Source organism: Narcine bancroftii, chromosome 3 (genome assembly GCF_036971445.1).
Source record: "Narcine bancroftii isolate sNarBan1 chromosome 3, sNarBan1.hap1, whole genome shotgun sequence".
Taxonomy (NCBI): domain Eukaryota; kingdom Metazoa; phylum Chordata; class Chondrichthyes; order Torpediniformes; family Narcinidae; genus Narcine; species Narcine bancroftii.
Window position 1 is genome coordinate 303,464,533 of NC_091471.1, and position 13,052 is coordinate 303,477,584.

A 13,052-nucleotide genomic window follows, 5' to 3' on the forward strand; every position below is an offset into this window, starting at 1 on the left:
TCATCAGCTGGATCACCCATCTTATTTGAGAAACTAACAATTCTGTCTTGTTTGCCCTTTTGTCAGTAGCAAGCATTAAAAAAAACGCTTGTTTAAGATTGGTGGGTTGTTACTGCCTTGCAGGTCTGTGTGAGGTAGTTTCACTTTGTTATATATTATGAGATAGACAACAGACTCGCCAAGGCAAATAGCGCCTTTGGAAGACTACACAAAAGAGTCTGGAAAAACAACCAACTGAAAAACCTCACAAAGATAAGCGTATACAGAGCCGTTGTCATACCCACACTCCTGTTCGGCTCCGAATCATGGGTCCTCTACCGGCACCACCTACGGCTCCTAGAACGCTTCCACCAGCGTTGTCTCCGCTCCATCCTCAACATCCATTGGAGCGCTCACACCCCTAACGTCGAGGTACTCGAGATGGCAGAGGTCGACAGCATCGAGTCCACGCTGCTGAGATCCAGCTGCGCTGGATGGGTCACGTCTCCAGAATGGAGGACCATCGCCTTCCCAAGATCGTATTATATGGCGAGCTCTCCACTGGCCACCGTGACAGAGGTGCACCAAAGAAAAGGTACAAGGACAGCCTAAAGAAATCTCTTGGTGCCTGCCACATTGACCACCGCCAGTGGGCTGATAACGCCTCAAACCGTGCATCTTGGCGCCTCACAGTTTGGCGGGCAGCAGCCTCCTTTGAAGAAGACCGCAGAGCCCACCTCACTGACAAAAGGCAAAGGAGGAAAAACCCAACACCCAACCCCAACCAACCAATTTTCCCTTGCAACCGCTGCAATCGTGTCTGCCTGTCCCGCATCGGACTGGTCAGCCACAAACGAGCCTGCAGCTGACGTGGACTTTTTACCCCCTCCATAAATCTTCGTCCGCGAAGCCAAGCCAAAGATATTATGTACCATTCTTGCTGTTCAAGAACGCAACATAATATATCTCCCTATTAATGGTTGTATGCACGATGTTTTTTTAAACATGTACGTACAAGAAAAACAACAATACATTTGAACAGGATAGGTGCTCCAGTGCCCAATCTGCTACAGTGGAGTGAACTCCCTGATCTTAAATGTGTCACATTCCAACGCTCTATAAAAGCCACCACACTCAATGAAATTTAAAGTGCACTGCCTGCAAAATGCAAATCAACTGCAGGAGCTGAGAAATGAAATTCTTTCTCCCTCCTCCATACTCCCTCCTCCTCCCTTTAATATAAAGTACAGTAAAATCCCTGGTATCCGGCTCCTATGGGTGCTAGATGAATTTTCCGGTTGTCTGAGATTGTGGGTTGTGTGATTGGTGAACTAATGGTGAGGCAGGACAATTTTAAACTTCCATATTTATTTTCAGCAATTTTATTTGCCAGTTGCTTGAATTCCGGATAACAGGGGTTTTATGATATTCTGAATCAGTCGTGTGTTTAACTTTGTTCTCAGAGACGCTTAATTCTTCCTGCCGTGTTGTGATTTATTTGCTAATATTTCTACCAGTACAAATTCTAATTGTCGAATTATATGCCTGTGACCTTTTATTTCTGTCAGTGAAGATATTAAACTGAGGACTTGCAGCTGTGTCCTTTTGTATTATTCTGGGAACTGATTTTATTTGCAAATCCAATTACATAAAATAAAGATTTTCAGGAATTGTTCAACAAGTTTCAGTAGATCTGCATAAATACACAATAAAAATCCAAAGATAATGCAGCATGTGTCAAGAGGCAGGTCTCCTCCTCTGATTTATGCTTCTTGTAATTTTTCTCATGCCCATTTGAAGGTTTGAAATTTTTGGTGGTAGATCTCTGTTGAAGCAAAGTTATTTCAGATGCTAAATATAATCAAGCATTTGGAACCAATCAACGAGTCCAACAGCATCTGCAGAGACAGAAGCAGAATTAATTGTGCAAATCTTCATCAAGGTCTGCATGCATTTGCCAATATATACAGGGAATAGGCAATTAATTTCAAAGAGGACTCTAAAGTAGAATGGTTAGCAAAACATTTGTGCTTATCTGCGACTATCTCTGTATCTATGAGGTTGCTGTAGTGGTTCTTGATTTTAAGAGCAGGAACCCCACTAGTGAAAGATGAAAGTCTGCAGATGCTGTGATTGTAATAAAAACACAGCAGGTCTTGCAGCATCCATGGGAGGTAAAGATCGTACAGATGTATTACTGATGTTTCAGGTCTAAGCCCTTCTTCAAGGATTGAGTGAAAGAAACGGCAACCAGCAGAAACATACTCAAAGATTTTTATTTGATTCAGTTGTCTTTAATTTTGTGTCTGTGTGTCCATATTTGTGGGCCCATGTGCTTGTGTAAATATGCTTGTATATGCATGTGCACAGTTGCTTTGATAGGCTTTATCAAATTTTTAATTTGTTAAGCTTAATTTTTATTTTTTAATTTCTTAAGTGATGGTAAATGTTTATGAACATCGGAAATAGTCAAAATAATTCAATTTAAAGGACAGATTTGACAGTCAAAGGTCTTGTGGCATTAGTTTTAAAGTGGATTTCATTTGTTAAATACATGTATTATGTTTGATTTAAATATATGTTTAAGGGTATTATTTTAGTATTGATATTTTTTTTGTTGTTAGTAATTTTTTTTGTTAAGTTTTATCCTTTTTTTTGTAAGTGGGGTTTTTTCTATTTTATTTACAACATTGTTAATTAATTCTTCACTCTTTATTTTGGGGGGGAGGGTTGGACTAATTTTAAATTAGATGATTAATGTTGTGTTATAATTATTGGGGGGGTTAATTTGTGTAGTTTAATGATGTAGTATTCTAATTTTTATTATCTTATTTTTTATTATTTCTTTAATGTAATTTTTATTTTATTCATGTCATAAAATTTTAAATAAAGTTTAAAAAAAAAGGTCTTGTGGCAGCCAATCTCTTAGAACACCCTGCATTGGGAGAGGACAGAGATGCACTAGCCCCTGGGATTGCACAGAAGAATCTCCCCCGGTCTACACTGGAAGAAATAGTTCAGTCCACAGCACAGAAGACCAGGGCAACGGAAGATCTCTCATTCCATTTTATGTCAACAATGTTTCATGAAAATTTGATTCAATCACCTCAGGGCAGGTTGTCCAGTAGTTACTTCTCAATGGTACAGAATTATCACAGGACATTCCTTGGTATTATTGCTGATAATCTATGCTCATTTGAAATGGATCTGATGAATCTTCAGTAGCCTTTGCTCATATTTAGTATGTGGACAACTTGTCCATTTCCTGGAATGACCATAAATGCAATGATCCTCTGATCTCCTCAGACACAGCAGAGTTTGGTCCAGTCATAAGTCATGAGCAAATACTTCATCTCTAGGTTTAAAACTCCGCAGTTAAACAAGAACGTCTGCAAACACAGGGTCAAGTGCAATACATGAATGTACTGGATAAACTCAGCAGGTCATGCAGAATCTGTAAGAAGTAAACGGTAACCACATTTTGGTCCCTGGCCTTTTGTAAAGATATAAACAAAAAACAGGCAGGCACATGAATAAAAAGGTGGAGGAGGCCAGAGGGGTGGTAGGTGAGGAATGTCCTTGTTGTATCTTGGGGTTTTGGGGACCAGAGCAGATGTGTGGGAAATAGAGGAGAAAATGATCGAATTGAAGGCAGTAGAGGGTCATTTTTAATTTTAATTTAGACATTCAGCATGATAACAGGCCATTTCGGCCCACAACCAGCGCTGCCCAATTACAGACAAATATGGTACGTCTTGAATGGTGGGAGGAAACTGGAGCGCTCGTGCAAAATGCCGACAAGGGGAGAATGTACAAACTCCTTACAGGCTGCACTGGATTCGTACCCAGCTGGCGCTGTAAATGCGTGGCACTAACTGCTACACTAACCGTGGTACCTAAGCAATTATCTGAGGAACAATTAGAAAGCTAAGTACTGATCATGGGCCATCTGGAGACTTTGCCAGTGAGTACATTGGACAGGAAAAGTTCCTGCACTGACTCGAGTTTGCATGTTATAAAATGATGAACTGCACAGAAAGAAACACAGTCAGAGATTGAGAGTGGGTGGGTCATGAGAGGATTTAAAAATCAAGGCATGGGCACTCCCTCCTAACTTTCAGAATGGAACAAGTCATGTTTATGCAGTTTTGCAATGGATGAGATATTTACTACATGCACATCAAAACCATGTGGACTGTGCCCAATGCAATCATAGGTTAATCTACTATTGTCTGTGTTCAAGTCACCAGTCTTACTTGTTGCATGAATAAGTTATCTCTTCTTAACCCATTTACACAAGTTACTACCTTTCCTGGAACCAACACACTAATGCACCAATGTCACAGTGAAGACAGCATGTCAGTGCATCTACTTCCTCAGGAGTATCCAGAGGTTTGGTAGTACACTAGAAACTCCTGCAGGTATGTTGTGGAAAGTGTGCTGACCGGCTGCATCATAGTCTGGTATGGGGTCACTAATACCCCCGAGCATAAAGCTCTCCAAAAGGTAGTGGACAGAGACCAGGACATCACAGGCAAAACATTCCCCATCACTGAGAACATCTACAGGGAATGCCACACTCACAAAGCAACAGCAATCATCGAGGATCCACACCACCCAGCACCCGCTCTGATCTCACTGCTGCCACGAGGTTCAGGAACAACTGCTCCCCCTCCACCATCAGACTCCTCAACAAAAAAACTCAATCAGGGACTCATTTAAGGACTCTTACCTTGCACTTTATTTTTACTAAATGTTTATTTTTTTCTGTATTGCACAGTCAGTTTGTTTACATCTCTCTCTGTATACATATCTTTTCTTGAGTACAGATTTTGCACTACCAATAAATAGAAATTCTGCCTGGCCCGTAGGTATAAAGAATCTTAGGGTCATGTATGTACTCTGATAATAAATATGAACTTGGACTTTGAACTTTTCACAACGATAAAACACACTCACTAGATGTTTTCAATGTATACTAATTGGAAGTTCCACCTAAAGTTACTTTTCACCATTTTGATCCAATGTTCACTTAATTCATTGCTATAGTTTACCTTAAAGTGGTGTTCGCAAATTCCTTATTTATATATTTTAAGATTTTGCAAATTCCTCTACCCTCTACTTCAGTTTCTATTGTCAAAGATGGCATTCTTCCATTTATCTCCTCTCGAAGATAAAGCATCTCCGAGGAGCAATAAACCCCAGGCTTCTCCTCTGCTCCCACAACAGTGGTTAAAATGCCCTTAAAGGTTCACCACTGGAGAAAAAAAAAAGATAAGAAATGTAGCATCCTGACCAGAAGTCAGATGACAAGTAAAATCAAGACATCAATTCACTCTAAACCACTTTAGAGTGTTAATAAAAGTTAAGAGGGGTGTTAATAAGCCATTTGTATTTTGGAGATGAAGATTGAACCGATCACAATCAGTTCCAATGGTGTAAAGTTGTACACAGATGTTTTCTTTTGCTTTATTCCACCCCTTGTACTCTCCATTTTATTCCACTTGCTTGAAAACTGAAATTATTAATTGTTCCTGTTATGATGTCACATCTCGGAATGTAAATTATTTTGTTGGAACACAGTAAAACTCCAATAATACTGGACAACAAATATTTGACTTCCTGAACACTTTTGGGTGTATTTTATAGATTTTGGGCTTCTGATCATGAAAATCACCTTAAAATTTTCCTATCGTGTACCATTTTTGTTAGATATAACCTATTTTTGTGATTACCAGTGCATGGGACTGAGACACTGTTACATTTAAGTCAGTGAATTAAAGTTAATTTAATGCTTCTCCATTTTCCTACATGATACAGCAAATCTGAAATTATGTTTGTGTTCAGCTTGAAGTTGTCTTTCATAATCCCCATTTTTTCCAGGAAGCAAATCTTTTGAAAAAAATTGTTGTCCAGTGTAATACAACTCCATCTTTCTTGATTATTTGCCATCAGCCTCATGAAGAAATAATTGCTGCACTCCATTCCCACTCACAGGAGTCCCATCTCCCATGGAGGCCCCAGTTTCCATGTTCCCTTCCACTCTCTGACTATCAGTTCCCATGATCCTTTGCCACTGACCTGGCCTCAGTTTCCTGCACCCTCTCACTAAGGCCCTGGTTTCTGAACTCCCTCAAACAAACCAGAGTCCTGGATTATACAGTCCTTCCAACACAGCAGCATGCCAGTAACACGCTCATTTCTGCATGTTAAATGTTGCTCTTTAGCTTGGAGTAGATCAGTAACTTATGAATCTTTGCTTTAGTGGGCTAATTGACACTGATTTATGAATGTCTCTTTCTTTATCCAGATGAACTACTTTGTTAATAGGAAGTTTTTTGTGGCATTGTGTTGAGGGAGATGCAAAAATTCTCAGCTATATTAGGTACTCTTTGTCAATCCATGCCCTCCTTCAATCAATCACCTTCCAGCTTTTCAGACCCTGGGCAACTCTGCAAAGTGAAGATTCTGATCCTATCTTATATATGATGCTATTAGAGAGAACAGAAATCATCCATACAATTTCACTGTTCTCTTAAGGAAACTTCACTGAACATCAACGGTTTGTTTGTGGGTCTTGAGCATCCTGTGGACAGCCATTTCAACTCCCCCAACTATTCCTCATCCATTGTCAAGGTAAATGAATAAACAGGTTAGGACTTTATTCCTTGCAGCGAAGAAGAATGAGAGGAGATTTGATCGAGGTTTACAAGATTATAAGAGGGATAGACAGAGTGGATGTGAGTAGGCTTTTTCCACTTAGATTGGGGAAGATAAGTATGAGAGGTCATAGTTTTAAGCTGAAAGGGGAAAGGTTTAGGAGGAACATTAGGGGAAAGAGTGGTGGGACTATGGAATGAGCTGCCATCTGATGTGGTGAATGCAGGCTCGATCTTAAGTTTTAAGAGTAAATTGGATAGATGCATCGATGGGAGAAGTCTGGAGGGTTATGGACTCAAGTGGGACTAGCAGAATAATGGTCAGCATAGACAAAGGGCTGAGTGGCCCATTTTCTGGGCTGTAGCATTATATGGCTCTAATGCCAAAGGTAAACTTAAGGAAAAACCCATCATGTTCTTCCTGGACAGCTGTAGCTTAACTGCATGACATTGATTTGATTTTTCTAATTTTACGTAGCCCCCACCCAGAAATAATTCCTATTCTTTTTTTCTCTCTCTCATGTTAATCTTTCACCACCCCTCCCCCACCCCCACTTTCCTAGTAGTTTCTCTCTCTACCTGCATCTCCACCTCCTACATTTGGCATCTGATGCTCACCTCTGGCCCCTCCCCGTTTTCTCCCCACTTTGCATGAAATTTTACCTATTGTATCTTAGTCCTGATGAAGGTTTTCATGCCTGAAATGTTGACTGACCCTTTCTACCGACGTCTGGCCTGATGATCCCCCCCTCCACCCTCCCCCCCCAGCAATTCTTTGTTCAATATTCAAGCATCTGTTAACTCTTGTGTTTCCTATTTTGAATATACTCATTTCCACTGCATTTTGACATTTTTGAAATCATCTCAGACTATCAACTTGCAAAGTTATGTTAAGCTCCAATATAAGATAAATAGATACCTTCAACATTGTTGCATCACCTCTGTTGACTCTCACCAGGATATGTGGTACCAGAATCCCCACAACACCATTTTGCATGACTGGGCTCAGATAGTAAGAATTAATAACATTACAGGTAAGCAAGATCTTGCCAGGATATCGAAAATTAATAAGGAGTAAAACACAAAAGTCTGCCGGCGCCGTGATTGAATTAAAAATACAATGCTGGAGAAACTCAGCAGGTCAAACAGTGTACTTGATAAAGCAAAGGTAACAATACATAACCAACGTTTTGGGCTTAAGCCCTTCATCAAGGTATGAGCGAAATGTAGACAGTCATCGGAATAAAATAGTGGGTGGAGGGGAAGGGGAAGGAACATAATCTCACAGGCAGGGGGTCATAGGTGGATATGGGAGGGAGGGTACACCAGCAAACAAGGGGAGGTGGGATAGCTCTGTGAATGGAGAGGGAAGGGGTTGGAGAGCTGGAGGACAGTGGCAGAGGGGAGTGGTGCAGGAGAAACCAGAGAGGTCAATGTTAATGCTGTCGGTTAGAGAGTGCCCAGGCAGAATATTAGATGTTGCTCCTTCATTTTTTTTAGGTGCCTGAAATGTGGGTTATGCATCTATTCTTGCTTTTGACCTGCTGAGATTCACCCACATAGTGTTTTTATTTTAATCTGAAAGTAATAACTCAGTAGTGATCAGAAACAGGTGTGTAAAAGTTCTTGATCTGACAAAAGAAATAAGAAGTCAAAACTTTCCATAACCAATCTTAGCCTTCCCCAGCTAGATAACCACCGGTCGGAAGTCTTATTCTACATTAATCCCCCACATTTCAGTAACCCCTCACAGGTTCTGCCCCTCACCAGCACTCCAGCAACAATTTATTAACTGACCAATCTGCATCTCTTTGGGAAAACGTGCAAACTTCACCCAAAATTCACAGTAGAAATCCTTGAAGTTTATTTTAAAATGTTATCAATTTTTTTCCGGTCAAATACTGATTAATTTAAGAAATATATGTAAGATTGTGTGATTTTGTGGTACAATTCACAGGGAGCTTTGGAGCAGAAGGAAGTGTATGGATCTTTGTTCCACCAAAAGAATACAAGTCCAAAGGAGCCGGGTCACTAATTGTAGGGGGGAAGAAGAAACACATTTAAGGTCAATCTGAGGAAGAAACAGTAAGGCAAATATTCGATATTCCAAAAGGGAAAGGTGGCACTTAGATGTGATCTTACACATTTGCTTGAGGAGAGGAAGGAAACGGAAAAGAGTGGAAAAGACTCTCATAAAAGAGTTGGGCAGAACAGAGGACAAGAAACCAGAAATAGTGAAGTAAGGAAACAGGAAAAATGTCATTAGAGAAGCAAGGAGTGATGCCAATGCTGTGGTACACAAAGCATACACTGAGGGAGGGCTGCATGACTTTGGACTCAACAAAGTGGATAAAGGAGGCTGTTAGATTTTGTATTCAAATTGTGGTGAAGGATTCCAGGCAAACCATGGCAGAACCTGTGAGATCATTGAAAACCCCATAACCTGAAAATAAAAGAAAACCATAGCAAATTCTAAATGCAAACCAATTTAAGGGAACAACTCATCACAGGGTCATTTATTTGGACAACAATTGGAAATGAACAGAGTCTAAACTTGGTGTTTTATTTAATGTTTGGCGCATCACTGTGCTTCATGGGATAAGTGCAACTCTGCATTTGTATACTACAGTGATATTGAAATTGAATTCAAATTTAAATACATTTTCTTTTAGTTCTCCATTTGACTAGCTTTGGATTTAAATGGGTCTTTTGATGCTTATTAAAGATCAAATTATTTTCTTTCTTTCTCTGCCTGGTGATTGACATCACAATAGCCTCTTCCGTAGCTGAAGTAAGGTCAGAATAAAATTTAATCTATTTAACACAGTCTATGAATAAACATGACTCTACTGTGAGACCCTGCCGGCTGAATTAACTGCGATAAGAGGTTATTGAACACATTCCAGGGCTATTACCAGTATTAGGCCATTTAACTCTGTGCTGATTTCTATCAAGCTTAGGAACAAATTGAGTATTCAGATGCAAACCAGCTATCCCAAGAGAAGCAGAAATCGCAACCATGGTGATTATACCATCATTTGACCTTTTTGAATTTTAAAATGAGGATTTTGAAGTGCACCTTCTCAGTAACTTTGTCTCTGAGAGCTGCTCAAGCAATGCATGTTCTTTGACGAGGGCAGGATGTTAAATTGCTTGTGAGCAATCGTAAATGAGATTTGTTTAATCAGCAAACATATCAGAGCCACACCAAAGGCACTTATAGTTGCACCCGAAGTGTGCGTAACATCGAAAGTAGAGGGATATCAGAACCTCTGGGATTCCATGACCAAAAGGTTCCTTGGATGTGTTTTTTATATGTCACAACCTCACTTGTACAGCAGAATCCCAAAGTAGCAATGGAATGTACAGACATGTAAAGGTGTCTGCCTGCATTGTTGCTCAATAAGAAGTTAATCGATGCATGCCTCTTGCCAATGCATGGTGGATTCAACTTCGTACTTATGACGTTATCATTTTAACCAAGACCTTTCCCACTGGAGGAGCAAACGACAGCAGCAAACAGAAAACTAGCTTGCATTTTTCAGCAGGCATCGTGGCATGAGTTTGCAAGGGTTCATCTTGTGGTTGGACTGGCAGACAGGATATTGGATAGCCAGTCAAGTCAAGTTTATTGTTATCTGATTGTACAAGTACAACCCGATGAAACAGTGTTCTCCGGTCCTCGGTGCAAAACATGCAGGCGGACAACCAGACGTAACAATACATAGGCAGGACTAGTATTTTATCTATGCAAATAATAGATAAACAGATTTTGTTTTGTACGTATGAGAGTCTCCGATGGTTAGTGTGAGCAGTTCCTTCGGTCGCTCAGCGTTCTCACTGCCCATGGGAAGAAGCTGTTCCTCAGCCTGGTGGTGCTGGCTCTGATACTCCTGTATCTCTTCCCCGATGGTGACAACTGAAAGATGCTGTGTGTAGGGTAGATTTCGCTAGCCTTATTTTTTAAAATTTAGACATACGGTATGATAGCAGCCATTTCGGCCCAGGCTGCCCAATATAACCTATACCCCCAGTAAGTTTCGAACAGTGGGAGGAAGCCAGAGCCCTCAGGGAGGGCCCACGAAGACGTAGGGAGAAGGTGCAAACTAACAGACCGCGCAGGATTCGAATCTAGGTCTTGATCACTGGCGCTGTAAAGGCATTGCACTAACACTCTATGCCAACCATGCCACCTCAACAATCCCAGTAGATCACGTCAAATTGGGGGAGGGAGACACAAGTGATCCTCTATGCCATTCTTATGGTCCCTGTGGAATGACCTCTGATCCATTTCTCTGCAGCCACTGAACCACATGTGATGCAGCCAGGCAGGACGCTCTTGATAGAGCTTCTATAGGTTGACAGAATGGAGGCCAGTAGCCTTGCTCACTTCAGTCTTATCATGATGTTCAGTTGCTAATGCACCTTCCTGACAACTGAGGAGATGTTGAGGAACCATGATAGGACACAAGTTAACTGAACTCCAAGGAACTTGGTGTTCTCCACTCTCAACTACAGAGTTGTTGATGTGTAGTGAAGGATGGTCGTTCCTGGTTCTCCTGAAGTTTATAATCATCTCCTTCATCTTATCCATGTTGAGACTCAGGTAGTTACTCTCGCGATATTTCATGAGATTTTCCACCTCTTCTCTGCAGTGCGACTACTCGTTGTTGCTGATGAGACAACCACTGCAAACTTGATGACACTGTTGAAGCTGGATCTGGACACGCAGTCACGGGTCAGTAGTGTGAACAGGAGTAGGCTGAGCTCACAGCCCTGATGTGGGCCAGTGCTTAGCATGACGGTGAGCTACCGACCCGGACTTCCAATAGGAAGTCCAGGATCCAATTATAGAGAGGGGCTTTGAGTCCCAGCGAGGACGGCTTCTCCAGCAGCCTTTGGGAAATGATTGTATTAAATACTGAGGTGAAGTCAATGAACAGCACCCTGGCATACCAGGCGTCGTTCTCTAGGAGAGCCAGGATGGAGTGAAGAGACAAGGCTATAGCATTGTCTGTGGAATGGTTACTTTGATAAGGTCAGTGCCACAGCGCAGTAGTAATTGAGTCTAAATCATTTTGCAACACAATGTTGAGTTACATTCAGAAGGTCGTAGGATAAAATTATTGCCAGAAGCTTTGCATGCTGGACAGACAGTGATAAGGATTTAGAAGAATTGATGTTAATGTTCAGAGAGAAAGAATATCACCAGTAAAGACAAGACCACAGCTGTGGAGGTGACCTGGACAACCATTACCAAGTCCACATTCATTTTGTCAGAATGGAAACGAGAATTCCCTCATCACATCACAAATGGAATGAAGCTAGATATGTAGGATTTTGTACCACAGCAGAAAATGCAATTGCAGAGATGAGATGGATCATTGTGTCAAATGACAGTCCCAAAGAGTTAATGACAGCCCATGGGCAGCAGCTTACAGTATATTGGTTTCAATACTTCATGAGCTCCAATGGTATCAGTGTTCATTACTCCCTCCATATCTCCCATGCAGCGAAGGATCTGCTTGTGTTTTGAAATAAGCTTTGATTAATGAGTTTTCAGAGGTCATTCCTGCTTGACAAGTCATCGGTTGTTTAATTTATTGCTCAAGTATCATACAACGACCACAATGTACTATTTATTCACAGCAACAGAGATACTGATACTTGAGTCTGGTATGGGTCAGCTGGAAGAAATGAATGGAGATGCAGCAGATGAAACAAAAGTTATTGGATATTTGATTAAAAGGATAGAGTTGGCATGTTTGATCAAATCCAGAAAGAATAAAGACATTTGTATGGATGATACATGTCAAAGTTTCAGGTTCACATCTATTTCTCTTAATCTTCAAACGAGCTGGAGGTTTCCAAAACTCACTGACAGAATATCTTGGAAGTTAAAGGCAAGCAAATAAAATGCATCTAAATTGAGTTAAAATTATGAGAAATGGGGGAAAAAAGGAAAAGAATATGTTGCAGCAGTTTTAATCAATTATCTATTTTAAAATGCAAAACATTCCAAACTATCTTGACAATTCTTTGAATTAACTCAGTTTAAGTGGTCGTAAATCACCAGATCACCAGGCCATATCAGTCAGCTGATGCCAGAGAGACTGAGGCACCCGAAATATTATGATATTGTAGCTGCGGCTACACTGTTTCTGCGATAGCACACACAACCAGACGGGTTGAGCTCAGTGAGCAGACTAGTTTATTGCAGGCTGCTGGGCTGCACTTGTACTCCCAGCCCGGATCTGGCTGAGAATCGCGCTGGAGGGCGCTGACGTCACCCGGGCGTCATGTGGTTCCCAAGCGCGGGTTTCTGAGCCCCGAGCTGGTAGGAAGGGAAACCCCCCTCCCGATGGCGCCATTTTGGCCGGCTGCCCCGCAGCGTGGCTTACAAGCGGGGCTGGT